Here is a 16,325-nt window from a genome sequence, read left to right as displayed (position 1 = left end):
AGCAAGCAGCACTGCTCTTCCTGTGACCTCCTTTTTCTCCCACAAGACCTACCACAAGAGTCCTAATACATGAGCTGCATTCATTTAAAATCACTGTATTGACTCAGTGCCTGGGAGAGATCCGTGAGGGTTATGGAAAGGCACTAAAACAGCTGTACTGTAATGAGAATGGGTCTGATTAGTGACACACATGTGCCGAAAATTTTCTTGAAGGGCTAGGTTAGCACACACAGGAGAATAAGGGCTTTGGTATTTAACAGTTGCTTTATTCTTTGCTGTTGCAGAAATGAACCACTTGATACTGGTATATTCTTGCCTTTTCAAAAATTAAGATCTCAGTGCTGATTGCAATAATTGAACTGTGTGCCTTCTGAGGGATTTGTTATCCTTGCCCAAGTGTGCCCCATAAAGGGTAAAACTAATTTTACACAGAAAAATTTGAATATTAATGACCATACTGAAGTCTTCCTGTTCCCAGTGTGCAAAAGGGGAGCTGGGACTGAGAGCTGAGAAGCCCCTTGGACATCTGAACTTAGTGTTCATGCTGCCTTCAGGAGGATGGAAAACCACCACCCTCATGCCCTAAAGCAGCATTAGCAAACCTTGTCCCTCAGGGCTGCAGCATCAGCAAGGAGGCAGAGTGTAACAGTCAGTATCACTAAAGGCCATAACACTGTGGCTTTATATCCCCAATGTCTATGTTAATCTTATCTGAAAAATCCTCCTTGGCAATTACAAGTATTTCAGGGACTACTGCAAACCACTCTGAATTTATCCTGATATTACTTTACCTATGCTGTGGCCAATGGAAAAGATTTGCTTCTCACAGAAGAAATGCACTGCAGTTTCAATGGGCCATGGTGGTATTTTTCCTTCCATTCCTATGATATCCTGTATGGGAATCTTTTAACGCCATGAAAGTGTTGGTAAATTGCAGAAAGTCACACATATTTGAGACAGGTTCTGTGAGCACTGCATGCCTGCACAGAACTGGCAGTTGGGGTTAGGGCTGGGTGCTTTGGAGGAGAGAAGGAGAACTTACTGTAACAAGAAACATTACAGACATAGAAATTAACCTATGTATTAAATATGTCTGTTTGCTTTCTTTACTTTTATGTTTTCATGTGTCCTATCACAATGACACCTGTGCTGAAGAATTTTGCCATTAGAAGCTAATATCCCAATTATTAATTTTGTAAGTACCTCACCTTCACACATAATCTTACCTAGACAATTATTGCTTTCAGTGTTTCATATTTGCCCTTATTAAAGAAAAAAACTTTAGTAACTCCTGCTGTGTGCTTATAGAAATGATGGAGACAGATTCTTTTCAGGGGTGCAGAGTGAAAAGACAAGAAGCAGCTGACACAAGTTGCCAAAAGGGAAATTTCTGCTATTTGCAACAAAGCATTTTTCACAATGAGGATTGGTAGACAGGCTGTGATATCTCCATCCTTAGATATATTAAATTCTGTTGTAGGGGACCCAACTTCGAAATAAGTCTTGCTTAGAACAGGAGGTTCAACTAGAGACCTTCAGAGGTACTTTCCATCCTATAGTAACCCTTGATTCTAAAATATATTTATAGGAAAAAAACTACTGCCCATACTGCTAAGACAAAGAGCAATTCTTTTCACTTTAAATGGCACAGAAGATGGATCTGAAGGTTTTGATACTTGAGCCCATGAGTTTCTTCAACTTTTGAGGTGAAGAGCTACCAGGTTCTTTGTGAATAACGTTTTTTGGAAAGGAACACGTAATGCACTTCAAAAAGCTTACACAGCAAAATATAATTGAATCAATCAGCAGGCAGATTCACTATTTGGTTTTGCAGCTGTTTTTCCAGAAGACTTTACTCTTAGATTTCCTGCCTCCCAACAATGGAAAAGAAAAAATCCACATAGCATGTGTAACCAAAGCTGCTTGACCTCAGTCAATCATACATTCATAGAAAACAGTTAATGGTAGATGGAGACACAGTGGTAGAAATTGTTCAGCTTCAGCACATGATTTCAGTCATAGCCTATTCATGGACAATTTGTGAACAGAAATAAAAAAAAAGAGAAAGGTAGCATTTATCAGAGAATGCTGATATGCCATCATTGATGGCAAATTATTCTCCCAGCATTGCCTGTTCTATATACTCCATTAATGGTACCCTACCTCAGAGCTTGGAGGAAGGGAGATTGATATATTAGCCAGGCTACTGTATCAGCTGTCATTCAACAAATGAGGAAATCACTATATTTGCAAACTCTGCAAGCAAATCACTGTAAGCAATCTTCAGGAACATGCATATTGACTTAATTCTCATGTAACTGTTGGCATGTCTGCAAATAGAACTGGCACCATTTAATTTAAAGTTTGATTTATCATTGCTTTTATGGTGGACACACGTTCCCTTTCTCTTCCTTTTTTTTTTTTTTAATAAAATCTAAATTCTTTGCATTTAACTTAAATCTTCAGAAATATCTATAATGGCATCACTAGGTCATTAAGGCCTAAATAACAACTAAGTTCAGACCAAAACTATAAACAAGTCTTGTTTTGTATTTTAAAAGCATTAGTTCTATCTAAACCATGGATACATGAGGACTTTAAGTCTTACAAATGCTCTTACTCTGTTCTCCTCCAACACTTGATTCTATGATTCTAATGATGCCAAAAATCATCAAGTTGTATTCTGGGACTCACAGGTTGCACTGTGATCTAAAAGAGAGATAAAAACAGAACAACAAAAAAAGAAACTCAGTAAAACTTCTTCATTGGATATATGGATCCCACAAACATCTGGATGTGAACTCTTTTCAACTGAATTTCCTCACAGGATCCTGTTTACTCCTGGACTTCATGACATTACTGAACAGGGATGGGACTACTTACCACCTAAACATCAGGGTCTTTGAATTATGCCTTTAGCTGAGCTTCAAAAATTGCAGTAAAGCATTAATCTATTAGACTGTGTATTCACAATGCTACCAAGAATTCTGAAGGGCTTGCAGTGTATTTTTTTGTGATTTCCAACTCAAGCAGAAGTAAGCAGTGCTCTGAGACCTGACCTGGTACTTCTGCATTTCTCAGTAGTGGATCATCATTGTCCTGTGTCACCTTCTTCTGCTCCACATTCATCTTATCTTTCTCACATCTACACCACTTTACAAGTCCACTTCTTTTCATGAGGCAACAGCTTTTTCAGGTGGATCCCAAATTTCCTTCTGCTCATTATGCCATCCCTGACATTGGCCAGAAGAGGATTCCTAAGAAAGAGAAAGAATTAAGTCAGAATGTGCTAACATTGCCCAGCTTCTGTGAATTGTCATCTAGGAATTCCTGAGACAGGCATTGTGTGCATGCATTTAATAGTTCTTAGCATATATTTTCTTCTATGAATCTGCCTAATCGCTTCTTGAACCCACATAAACTTTTAGCATCTACAGCATCCCCTGGGAAGAAATTTCAAAACCTAATTATACATTACACAAGGGATTGCATCCTCTTGTTTGCTCTGGACCTGCAATCTGCAGCCCGATAGTTTCATTATTATGCCCTAGCCCTTGTATTGAAAGAGGACATGAAGTAAACTATCATTTTTTCCATACCACTCGGGTTTTAAAAGGCCTCTTTAAAATTCCTCCTCTGCTGTTCCCTTTTGAGGGAGAAGACTCTTAGTCTTCTAATCACGCCTCAAACAGTTATCCCTTGCTGTGTCACCCTTTCCATGACATTCAGTTCTACTGTACGTTTTTGAGACAGACGGGACACAATTCCATACAGCCATAAGGATGTTAGCAATGTGGAGTCACATAGACAGGACAAAGTTCTCTTTTATGACGTCAGCTCCTTTTTCCAAAATCTGATTTGTATTTTTGACCCCTACGGAGCAGCACAGTTATGTTTTCAAGCAAAGTATTATTCCACTCTCAAAACATCGCTCCTAAGTAAAATAAAAGCCTGCTCTGCACATGCTCAAGCATTTCCGAATCTTCATAGGCCAAGCATCTTCTGACTAGGCCCTGCAAAATTTCCTTCATTTAGTTAGGTCTAATCTTGACCCAGTGTTTATTCTTGTTTGTTGATTCCACATAATCACAGAATCATTTAATGGTTTGGGTTAGAAGGAAGTTGAAAGATCACCTTGTTCCAACCCCCTACCATGAGCAGGGACATGTTTCACTATTCCAGGTTGCTCCAAGGCCCATCCAACCTAGCCTTGAACAATTCCAGTGATGTGGCATCCACAGCTTCTCTGGGCAACCTCTTCCAGTGCTTCACCACCCTCACAGGGAAGAATTTCTTCCCAATCTTAACCTGCCCTCTTTCAGTTTAAAGCCATTTCCCCTTGTCCTATCACTCCCTGACCTTGTCAGAAGTCCCTCTCCAGCTTTCCTGTAGGCCCCTGAAAATGGTAAATTATGTCTTCTGTCCCTGATGACAGAAGATTGATGTCTTTCTTGCACCTACAGAGTTCTGATATTTCTTCAGTTAGTGGAACATTTTCTTTGCATAGAAAAAAATGTGAGAGTCTCCAGAGGGGCTTAACACTACTGAAATGTTGTACTGGAAAGGATGAAGCACCACCTGCAGAACCCGCACAGAAATGTTCACCTGTGTGAACCAGAAACTTTTACTATTGCTATCTATTGAACACATGTATAAATCAGGTTATTGCACACCTTCCCCCACATGGACAGCTTTTCTGAGAAGTGCAGTTGCAAGACCTGAAATGGAATAAAATTAAATTAAATATGTATTAATGATTCAGTTGCCAGAAAATTTTTCATGGTACATAATAGAGAGGGCATAGACCAACACCACCCATCACTGAATCAGAAAAACAGCAGATGTGCAAGCACTCAACCAGAAGCATGGCTGGGTCCAGCTTGTTTCTCTGGTTGTCTCCTTGCCCACTGGCAGCAATGGGAATGAAAACATACATGACAATTCAAAAATGCAGAGTTTTTGAGAGGAAAAACACAATAAAGTTACCTAGGCTGAGTGAGCAGGATGGAGCCCTGGGTGCTCTTGCACTGGGTTACATCTGTCGTTTTCTTCAGCTGCTCCATTTAGTTCACTTCCCCATTTTTTGTGAAATACTGTTAAAAAGAAGATGTGGTATCAGCAGTGATGGATTTACTGAACCATGAAGCAGGGTGACCACCTGAGAGCCCCTTGAGCAGCATGATAACTATTAATTTTGCATTATTCTAAGAGTCTTCTTTAAATGTATGTCACCACGTTCCTCATAGCTTCTCTGAGCCCTTCAATCTGTGGAAAACAAACCTTTTATCACACTATAAAGACAGAATCTTTCAAAGGTTACAGCTTAAGCTTATTATCCAGGCAGACACTGCACTGTTTTGCAGAAGTGTGTTACGTATAAGAGTCACCTAATCTTAGTCCTATATATAAAACAGAGTGATGTCTGACCCTGGATTAATCTAAACTAGGTTAAGGGGATGATTTTTCGCCTAATATTTTTTCAATGCTTCCTTTAGATCATTCCTGTGGATAGCACTGGTGGACCATGAACCCCGATATCACAGAGATTGCAGATAAGCCTTCTAGATCTTTTAACAGAAAGTATTATCTTCTTCCCGAACACCTCAGATCCATAAAATAGTTCTAAAATGTTTCTAAATGTGGGTTTTTCTGTCTACATCTGCTGAATAGAGAAATAAATTTGGTGAGCTCAGAAAATACGGGAGGAAAATACGTGTCTGCCAAACCACTGAGCTGGCAAAGAATTTGCTGAGGACTTCAGCAACTTGCAGCTGGCCAAAGGCCTGCTATTTATCTAATTTATTGACAATAGTAATATTTTCCTTCTTCAGTCATCAAGCTGAAAGATATCATAATGTACTTGGGCTGTAGCCCCACGAAAGAGAGAAAAGATTGGATTTGCTCATCCTATATCTACCGCAAAACTCTTTTGACAAGTTTTCCTCTTGCTCTAAAAGCAAATAGTTCTGGTAGATAGAAACACCAGGTTATCTGGTTTACTGTATGCCTGAAGGTTACTTCACGTGTCATATCAGACATTGTGTTTGTGGGATTTCCATTGTGATCTGACCAGTAAAAGTATTTCAGAACTTCTGAACTCTGTGAAACGAGCTTAGCTGGATACTGGCCAGTCAGTCAGAAGAACCTGAAGTCCTAGAAAACGCAGGCAAGCATCTCATCCAACTGTTCAGAGCTCTTACTGAAGGCTGGAAGTCTGTGTTCATTTCTCTTTTCTGCCTGAGAAAAGAAACACTGGAGCTCATGTCTGCTGTCCATAAAAGCACCTTCATGACTTCTACCCTTTGGAAAAGGTGAGGGAGCAGCTCCATCCATCACCTCTGTTGAAGTTTATCACACTGCAATAAAAAAAAAAAGAAAGTCACTTAGTACAGAGACAAGAATGAAAATGAATCACCAATTGAGTGATGAGTGTATTCTACTGGGAGGGAAAGAGCTTGAAGCTCCAGCTCTTCTTCAGAAGGCTATATGTTTTTTTATTTGTGTGATGGACACTTCATCTCACATCTCAAGGCTTCCTCATTCCAACACTGCACCAATTACCTGCCAATCAGGCTATCAGATTAGTACACACACTTTTTTTGGATGCCACCTCTGGTTTCCATAGAAACTGTTTTAAACCTCATCTCTCTCAATTAGAACTTTTTATAATTTCTCCACCCTTATGAAAGCATTTGTGGTTCCCATGGTAATCACTGAAAATTTGTTATCTCTCAAGTACCGCTTCTTAATCAGAGGCTTCACCAATAGCAATGTCCTGCTGGAGCAATGAAAGGCACGAGAAGGTTCTAATCCTCTTTTTGAGTCAGTAGTGTGTCCTTTACTCATCCTTAAGACCATGCAGCACAAATCCATACTGAGCCTCCTAACTCTGATATCAAGGTTTTGGTCACTGTAGAGTTCGTTATATTCACAGAGCATGCTGCTACATCTCCATTTTATTGATTGTAAAGATGATGCACACAGACTTACACTCATTTTGGCCAAGATAGGTCAAGTTATCTCGTCAAAGCCTGTAGGAAAATTCATGTCTCCTTTGCTGAATTTAGCTCCTCTGTAGTTCCCTTTTTACTGGATGCACTCTCATGCAAAACAGCTGCCAGTGATCCAAATGCCCCATGTGCATGCATTTCATGTTCAGGTGTTTTAAACACCATATAGCCAATGCAAACCAAATTTTATGTGTATATATATGCATATATATATACACATACACACGCAAATACAGACTGCATTTGCAACACATTTTATACACTTTTCTTCAAACCTAGACAGTAATTTCCATGACTGTAAATATGCCAGTGTATGAAAATATGTCCTACTACAGTCCCAGACTGAGAAGGTTTGCTTTGACACTAAATGCAGAGGTGTAGCTAATCTCAGCCCATTTTTTCAAAAAATCAGCCCACGTTGCTCCTCCTCTCTAACAGCCCTACTTGGAGTCCTGCTCTGAGCCTGTTATCCAGGTTCAGAAACAAGCCTTGTGGATAGTATCCTCTGGCCTTTGTGATTCATCTCCAACATTTCATCAGCTTCTATCTTTATCCATCTGCAATGCTACTGGACAACTTTCCATCAAAATAATAGTTGAACTTGCCTCTTGTAGCTGATTCTGGAGTTCTTCCTGTACTGAGTGATACAAAACAAATTAACTATGTTTCAAATTTTGATTTAGTATAAAATACAGATATATGTATATATCTTCTGTATGTACGAGGCATCACTTGATGTTGTACAATCCCATCCCCTTCTGTTCTAGTGAAACCAGGAACTCACCCAGGAGTTTCAAGTTGAGAGGGGACTACTGTAACCAACCACCATGATTTCCAGCCAGGAACTGCTGCACTGAGTTTCTCCTTCTTCTTTTAAATAAGCAATAATATTTGGAAAGGTATCTACTCTTGACTGAAAAAAATTAAAGTGAAAGAACACCATTTTTCCTCTGCAGAACTGTCCTAGTTACTTGATAGAGGTATATTTTTTCTTTGCAGTAAAATCTGTCACGACACATTGATCCTATAGAAATTGCTATCTTGTGCATCCCTGTGGGTTCAATTCCCTTTTGATCCTGCTCCCTTAGCAGGGATATAGCAGCAATATATCATCCCACTGACACATATCAGGCATATTTTTTTTCTTTTTTTTATTTTTAGGAAGAATCTTATTGTGTATTTCAAATGCAGAATTTCTAAAGCGACATTAATCCAGAGTCTGAGCTTGGGGGACATGGTCTTGATGTGAATATATGAATATCATTATGTATTGGAGATTATGTATGTGTTGGGACTTCTCGAAAAAGGGGAATGCCATTTGCAGCACTGCAGAAAGGGTTCATTGATGGAGATGATGGACAGACACCAAACTATGCAGCATTGCTCTATTTTGTTCATTGGATCAGGTTTTTTCCCTTGCCCACAGAAACCCAAGGTTCACAGTCTGTTCATACCCCATGTCAGGAGTTGTTCTTTATGCCTCACAAGAAGATAAGTTTTTAAGCTGGGGGATACTAGTTGCCTACCAGAAAGCTTCTTCAACATCCTGTTCCTTCTGCTGTTGGCTACAGCCAGGGATTTCCCATTGGAGGGAACTCTATCTTAGTCTACGCAGCTGGGAGGTTTTAGGAGATGTTCATCATTCTGCCCCTCTGCTCCGCTCTGGTGAGACCCCATCTGCAGAGCTGCTTCCAGCTCTGGGGTCCCCAGCACAGGAAAGATATGAAGCTGCTGGAGTGAGTCCAGAGGAGGCTATCAAGGTGATTAGATGGATGGAGCACCTCTCCTATGAGGAAACAGAGAATTGGGATTGTCCAGCCTGGAAAAGAAAAAAAGCTTTGGGGTGACCTAATTTTGGCCTTCCAGTATCTGAAGGGAGCCAACAACAAAGATGGAGAGAGACTTTTTACAAGGGCATGTAGTGACAAGACAAGGGGGAACGGCTTCAAACTGACAAAGAGTGGGTTTAGACTAGATATCAGGAAGAAATTCTTTACCCAGAGGATGGTGAGGCCTTGTATTGCCCAGAGAAGTTGTGGATGCCCCACCCCTGGGAGTGTTCATGGCCAGGTTGGTTGTGGGTTGGTCTAGTGGAAGGTGTCCATGCCCATGGCAGGGAGGGCAGGAAAGGATCTTTAAGGTCCCTCTCAACTCAAGCCATGATCAGTACTAGGCAGGGTATGGTTTTATTTTAAAGTCATATACAGTGTTTAAAACAACAGAAACACAGAGTTGTTAAGGCACATCAGAATTTAGGAGGAAGTTCTGTAGCCTTGTATTCAAAAAGGTATCTTGAAGGATTTGACATTTTCGTGTGTCAAAAAGGTTAAATGAATACCTGATAATCATGTAGCTGAACACTGGCATCCATTTGATGAAAATGTAAAGGTATTTGGAAACTACAGTGGATCAAAGAGCAGCAAAAACATTTCATTTATATGTTGAAAAGCCAATGGTATGTCATACTTTTGAGAACAAGGCCTCAAAAGGAAGAAAATTGTCACAGAGGCTTATTAGCAGCTTTACTGCACACTGACAGTAACCCCAGCTTGGAAAGAAAATAAGAATAATAAATAAAATAGAATTTTGTTGGCACTGCTCCAGAAAGTCAGAATTCATCAGAAAGAACATTATTTTTCCACAAAACATCAAATTTGCAAGGGGGTTTCAGCTCAGTCTAATGTCTCCCCCCAAATAACACCTTATAGAAAGACCACATCACTTAAAAAAAAGGAGTTAAGTCTCAAAAATCTCTCCCAAGCATTTTAAAGGCTCCCAGGGCCAATCTATCAGAGAGTTTTAATGCATTTATTGGTATCTTGCCCCTGGGAAATGGGGAAGGGCTTTTTACACATGCTGTATGCTTGTGTGTGGGTATGTTTTACAGACAGTGATATGAACACAGAAGTACCTTTGCAGTGGAAAACCTTTGGTGGATCAGGGGTTTTCCTCTTTCCTCTCCTCTCCACTTTCCATGTCCATCTCTCCCAAAATCCCTGTTAAAATGGACCGGTTAATACAAAGGGAGCTGATCTGGACCCACCACAGTGTGATGTTCATGACTTGCTGCCATCAGCACAGCAGTCCTGCTCCCATCCCACCCTGCACCTCAGCTTTGCCCCCTCAGAAGTACAGCCCAGCCTGATGCAAGCAGAAGACAAAAACAGAACTAGAGATTAGGGAGTCAAACTTTTAACTAACATCTCAAATTCCAGTTGAGTGTTAGCTTCCTAAATTGCCGATGTTTAACAGTGTAAGCATTTACTGTCTCCCCAGAAAGGTTTGGAAATAAGAAGTGGTAGAGGCTAAGGATGAAGGTGAACATGCACCTCATTGGCATGAAAAAAGGATATTACAGCTATTTCCTACTGAGAGGTAAGTTTCTCCAAGGCTGAATGAACAAAATGACAGTGTTCTAAATAGATTGCCCTGTTAGTTTTGCACTAAGCTCACTTGTGGATCTTGGGCTTTTTTGACGGAAAGATGTAGGTACCATAATACCCACCTGGTATGCAGGATCCCAGACATCTGAGATCCAAGATCCAGCAGTCAGTGCTGATTCCCTGTAGCACTGCACAGGGAGACTGGATTCTTCTGCATGCTGTTTCATCAGTTCTTCACCTAGCACAGAGTAGTGGGAGGATTCCCCTCTCTTCTCAGAACTGAAGGTCTTGAAGCCCCCCAATCCTCCCTGAAGAAGCAACATGGGCCCACATCCTCCAAAAGACATGAGCAGGGGTTTCTTTCCATTGTAGAGCAATCCTGTAGCACTCATAGTTGTCATTTCTATGTTATTTAACAGAAGTGCTGGGATCAGTGCTTTCCTCAAAGCAAGAGGTATCTCACCCATGTCTGTAACTCTGAGCTTCAGAAGAAAAGGTCTTTAGCACTTGTGTCAAAAGAAGAGAGGAGCACAACCTTCATTGCTCCATTAGGTAAAGGCACAAGAGGGCTATGGTCTGCTCTGACTTCATGGGGAAAAGGGAGGTCTGGGCTGCTCTGACTACTTCTGTGCCTGTTAAATGCAAAGTGCATGATCAGACGTTGGAGGAAAATCACAACCAGATCTGGATCCCAGATGGACTTCAGTGCAGATTCCAGCAGCAGAGAACAATTTTGGTCTTCTATTCTTGCCTTTCATGTTTACATTCTTACTGCAAGAGTCAACTCCAACTCTCCAATAGTACCTTCTGAAGTCAGTGGGTCTGCTGAGAGAGCAGATAACCTTTTATTCAGATCAACATCTGAACTGAATCACCATGCAGCAGTCTTGAAAGAGGCGAGGTAGGATTCCAGTCAACAGCCTTAAGTCAGTTTGGGCTTCTGAATTTCCCTGGCAGAAAACCCATCTGCACCAAATTCTGCACTGTCTCAGCTGCAGCTGTAGCTACAATCCCAGTATTGCCAAGCCTGGAATAAAATTCCAGTTGTAACAATAAATAAGCACATATATACTTCCACACAGCATGAGAGATTCTGCTGGAAATTTCACAGGTGATTTTATTTACATCTGCGTCAGTGAGGTCAGAATTTCATCCAAAATATTCCTGGTTTTGTGTTGGTTAGCAAAAATGTTCACACTCTAACTAAATCTCTCTTATAAATCACCTTGACAGTCCTCATAATTCAACATAATAGGGTTCTTTGCAGAAAGAATTGTCTCAGCTGATGCAAGAGGATGGACAAGATAACCTAAGAGAGCTTTATGTCTATGAAAAATTCAATTCTTGACTCTTTTCTTATTCCTCTGTGACTCCACCCATTCAGGAGCAGTTATATCCTGATCATTAAGGAGATTTCTCTCCATTAGCTCCCCAGATCTCTTTGCTAGTCAGTAAGCTGTGGCATTCTCCTACTTAACAATTTTTTTCTTTATATTCTTTGTTCTGAGGCTCATTATTCTACATTTATCTGCACCGAACTGAATTTGTCATCTTTTTGCCCAATTATTTAAAATGATCTAAGACCTTCTGTGTCTTAACTGCATTGCTCTTCATTGTTTACCTCTTCTCACCAATTGCTGTCACCCAGAAATCTTGCTTTCAATAATTTTCAAGTCATGTCTGCAAATAATAAAGCATTTAAAGAGCCATGGTATAACACTCATAGCGAAATGCCTTCTCACTTGAGACATGGAAAATAAACACAGTTTCTGTATGTTTTACACATCTTAGTCTGATGCCTTCCTGTCACTCTCTGCTACCTGCAGCCTTCAAATGTAAAAGGCATATACTGAAGCTGCCAATGGAAACATTAATTTATGAGCTGACTATCTCAGGGCCATAAATCAAAGGAATATTTTCCACCTAACTGGACTTCCTAGGTTGGAAAATAACCCTATGAGTACATTGACGGCTGTGAGACTTAGCAATTATGCAGATCTTTTCTACCAACTCGAATGGCAGGGGAAAGAAGCGTTGTGGTGACTTTCTTCAGAGCTGCAATTTCCCACCTAGCTGGAAAGAACCCCTTCTCGTCACTGGTATGGCATCTTCTAGGATAAAGCCGTGCTGGTCAGGTCAAGCTCTTCCTCATTCTCAAGCAATATTTCTGCAAAACTTCTGAGAGAGCTTGTGACTGCACAGAGTGCCGGAACAGAATGTTCAGAAGTTTTTAAAAAATGTATCAACACCACTAATTTGGACTAACATATTTGAATTACATTTAGCTCACCCACCAAAATCAGATCAGTGCAGAATCACTGCACTGCTTTTTAAGAGTATTAACAGACTAGCACAAACTTTGGACAGACAGCAACAAGCCACTAGGAAATCTAATAAAATAAAACCCAAAACATCTGCCTTTACAGCATCCTGGCTTCTAAGATATTTTTCTTCTTCCCTGCCCTATAGATATTCAATACAGAAAATTCTCAAACATATTCATTCCTAATTTTCTTCTCCAAAAATTCCCTTTCACACATGGGTTACTGGTGGGTAGATGATCCAGTTGGTAAAACCACATCAGAAGATAACTTAGCTCCCAGTTCACTTCTGGATCCTGGTCCCTAGGGTGTTCACAAGGCAGAGCTCACCAAGATGAGAGATAGAGGAGGAATATTAGGTCACGTTATTCCACCAGAACAATGGTAGGTAATCTACCTACAGGAAAGCTGAGAGCTCAGCACATTTCCTTCGCAGACCTGTTTGGCTGTTTCTGCCCTAAAAAGCAAGTAAGTGGGATGAGCAACCCATCGCTTGAAGCTTATCTGCCTCCAGGTTGTAGTTCATGAAATGTTTGGAGCTTCTCCTTGGTTTGAAGGTATTAAGTCTCATAAAAACATGATCATTCACAATAAGCTTAACTAAGAGGGAAACAATGTTTTCTGGATGGAAATAAAATCCATCAGGCCACAAGGCACTTGATTTTGAAAACAGAAAAGAAACCTTTCTAATGTCTTTCCAAGAGAAGTTGTTTTATAGTTTCGAAAGACATACTCCAGCAAGTTACAGTTCCTTGAAACCTTTAGCACTAACCTATAATATATTTTACAGTGCCTTCTATAGTAGAACTTTTAGTATTTCTCAGAGGTAAGTGAAGACTATCAACTTTCTACTGAAGATGGACATACTGGATTTGTCTACATTAGAGACATAGTGTAGATCAGGATTTGCCTTGGAAGTGAATTTCTCAGTCATACTTGCTGCACTTCCCTACAAAAATGGAATTGCACCTGAAATATATTTCATTTTGGATTAAACTGAACCAAAAGATGTTCCCTGAGAATGCAGCTCAGGCACTTGAGCCCCAGATGGTAATCTATGAGATCAGTCTACTGACACATTGATGTAAAACACTCCACTCTTGTACTGTGTGGATGTCAGATATTCAGGTTGGGTTTCTTACTTTTTATTGCTATGTTGGCAATTTACATCTGAATTCCTATTACATTTCCCAAGAAAACACACCTGCTTACATGTATAAGGTAGTTGCCACCTCCTGATGGTTTTCATACTGACATGAAAAAAGTCCCTGTCAGAAAAGACTAGCGAGGACACGGTGTTGTGAGGACTGTGTAGTCTTGTGAACTTTGTGAAAAACATGTGAGAGAAATTAGGGAAGGGTGTTGCTAGTGGGGGGTGGGGTGGGGAAAGGATAAAGGAGTTATAGGGAAATCAGAAGGACAGTGAAGTAATGAATAAAAGTTTGGATGCACGAGGGAGCATGAAACTGCATTAAACAGTAGAAAGTACAATGGGAAAGATCCTATGGCAGGTAGGGGAGCAAGTCCTCTCTTGGTTGCCAGAGAAGTGGATACATTTTATGGTAATTTCTATTCCTTGTGAACAGATGAGAAAAGGTTATTTTACTTTCAAATGCACTATCTTGTTCTGGCCATGGACAGAACAGACTTCCTGTTTCAAAAGTCAGGATGAGTATAGCCTGGGTTAGCCAAACTCTTCAGTTTTGGATGCTTGTTTCATGGAAAAGAAGGAGCAGCACCGACACATACAGACATACACACACAAACACCAGACTAACTCACCACGAGTTCTGAGCACTTTGACCCTTCTCCTATTCTTCACTCTGCTCACAAAGAACATCATATTTAAATCAGGTTGCAAAGTCTTCCAGCAGAGAAACCATGTCAAAACTATTAATTTTCTTTCCCCGGAACACCTCAGCACATTTTTTGCAGCTTTACAAATAACAAATAAGTAATCTTCACCTCTACCTGTGAAGGCTGAGAACAGGTAACAAGCACAGTAGAGACAAGTAGAAGCTTGAGACACATCCTTCACTCGTGGTGACCAGTGAGATCTTTTGCCATCTGCAGCAATCCATTGCAGTCTTGATTATTCCTCAAGCTTCCAATTTTACAATGTCATGCCTGAAGAGCACCTCCAAATAAAAAGCATGAGCAGATATTTTCCTCTCCTTCCTTGACACCCTGCACAAACTCTCAAAGCCATTTGATTGTTTACATCATTATGAGCAGCAATATTAGAATAACAAACATTACAAAGTTACTGATGAATCTTTTGAGGCTCCTGGAAATGCCTAGAACTGGCCAGTGCTACTGAATCATAAATCAAGCCTTTCCACATGCTTTTATAGGGCAAAGTGTGGAGATATTGAAGGGACTGGCAAACCCCAGCATCTGCATATATCAGATTCATTCACAACGGAAGACTGTTTCCCTCCCAACCCTCCTCCCTTTTGCAGCCCGGGCTGGTAGAACACGCAGCAGAGACATGCTGCATCCCATTAAGGGTTGTAGCAGTAAACAGACCCTTCAGCAACACCAGGGATTGTCATGTTCTCAAGTGCAGTAGCTAACAAACAGCTGAGGAGTTTCTGGATGAGCAGTTCACAGAGGCTGCAACAGAAGTTACCAGTTTGGTCAGACTTCCCACCGTCTGTCACCAGGGATCGCTTCTCCCAGGCCCTCACTACTCTGCAGGTGCTGCTCACTGAGAGCCCAGCTCCCCCAGCCCCGAAATGTACATGACAACTGAGAGATCAGGGAGCACAAGCCACGTATCAGGAGACCAGGGAATCTGCTGGTTGTGTGTCTGCACCGTCAATCTCACAAAATTACAGAACTGCCCATCCTTTATTGTCGTCCTTAGCAGGTCTCTAGGAAGTATCTCTGTGGATTGACTGTTCTTTGCTCTTTCATCGGCTTTTGGAGTGGAATGTCCAGGAACAGCTATTTCTTGAGGTGGCAGATGTATGTCCAACTCTAAAGGGAAAGCATTTCTCTGCAAGCATTTCTCAGCCCAGATTATTTTGCAGTGAAAGCCATTTCTTCTGGCATCTCTACAGTTCTTGCTTTCCCTGCCTGTTGGAGACGAGAGGATCATCCTCATGCTTGGCTCTTTCTGGAACTCATACAGGGATCAGAAACTGGGCAAGAAACAAAATTTAATTTAGCAGGCTTAGGAGAAAGAAGAATGTAGAATCTTAAGACAATATTGGGGCTTTATCAATTTCTTCTGGAGTGCCATTTTAGCTTTTTGAACACTAGGTGATGTCCATCATGAAAGCAGATGGGGGAGGGAAGCTCAGTGCATATGCAGAGAGTGACTACCTGCAGGCTGTCCTGCTGTTAATAAGGCATAGCCAAGTTAATTTAACGAGCCTATTAGTTCAGAGCATCAGCAGAATTTGAATCTAGGAAGTCCAGTCATAATATAAGCTGATATTTGAATTTGGTTGTCATATTCCACCACCCACTAGAAATATATTTTAACAGTAGGAAATCCCACTTGTGTTTATATAAGTCCAAGGCCTATATTTCCCCATAGAACCAATTTCCATAATTATTCTCCAAATATTTAAACTCTTGCCTGTTTTTTTTCAAATACATTA

The 16,325-nt window shown here is 40.7% G+C and overlaps 1 long non-coding RNA gene across 1 annotated transcript; it reads right to left on the bottom strand.

The window, feature by feature from the left end:
• Window positions 1–4,321: 4,321 nt before the first annotated feature.
• Window positions 4,322–10,657, bottom strand: LOC120323399. Its single transcript, XR_005563788.1, has 4 exons — window positions 10,516–10,657; window positions 9,922–10,006; window positions 6,201–6,356; window positions 4,322–5,093 (listed from the first exon to the last, which is right to left on the bottom strand). It is a non-coding gene; the product is annotated as an uncharacterized LOC120323399 (long non-coding RNA).
• Window positions 10,658–16,325: the final 5,668 nt, after the last annotated feature.

The sequence above is a fragment of the Pipra filicauda genome, unplaced genomic scaffold (assembly GCF_003945595.2).
Source record: "Pipra filicauda isolate LSUMZ 115617 unplaced genomic scaffold, ASM394559v2 scaffold251_size2273266_pilon, whole genome shotgun sequence".
Lineage (NCBI taxonomy): Eukaryota > Metazoa > Chordata > Aves > Passeriformes > Pipridae > Pipra > Pipra filicauda.
Note: the sequence above shows the minus strand (reverse complement) of the source record. Positions and strands in the feature narration are given on the sequence as shown.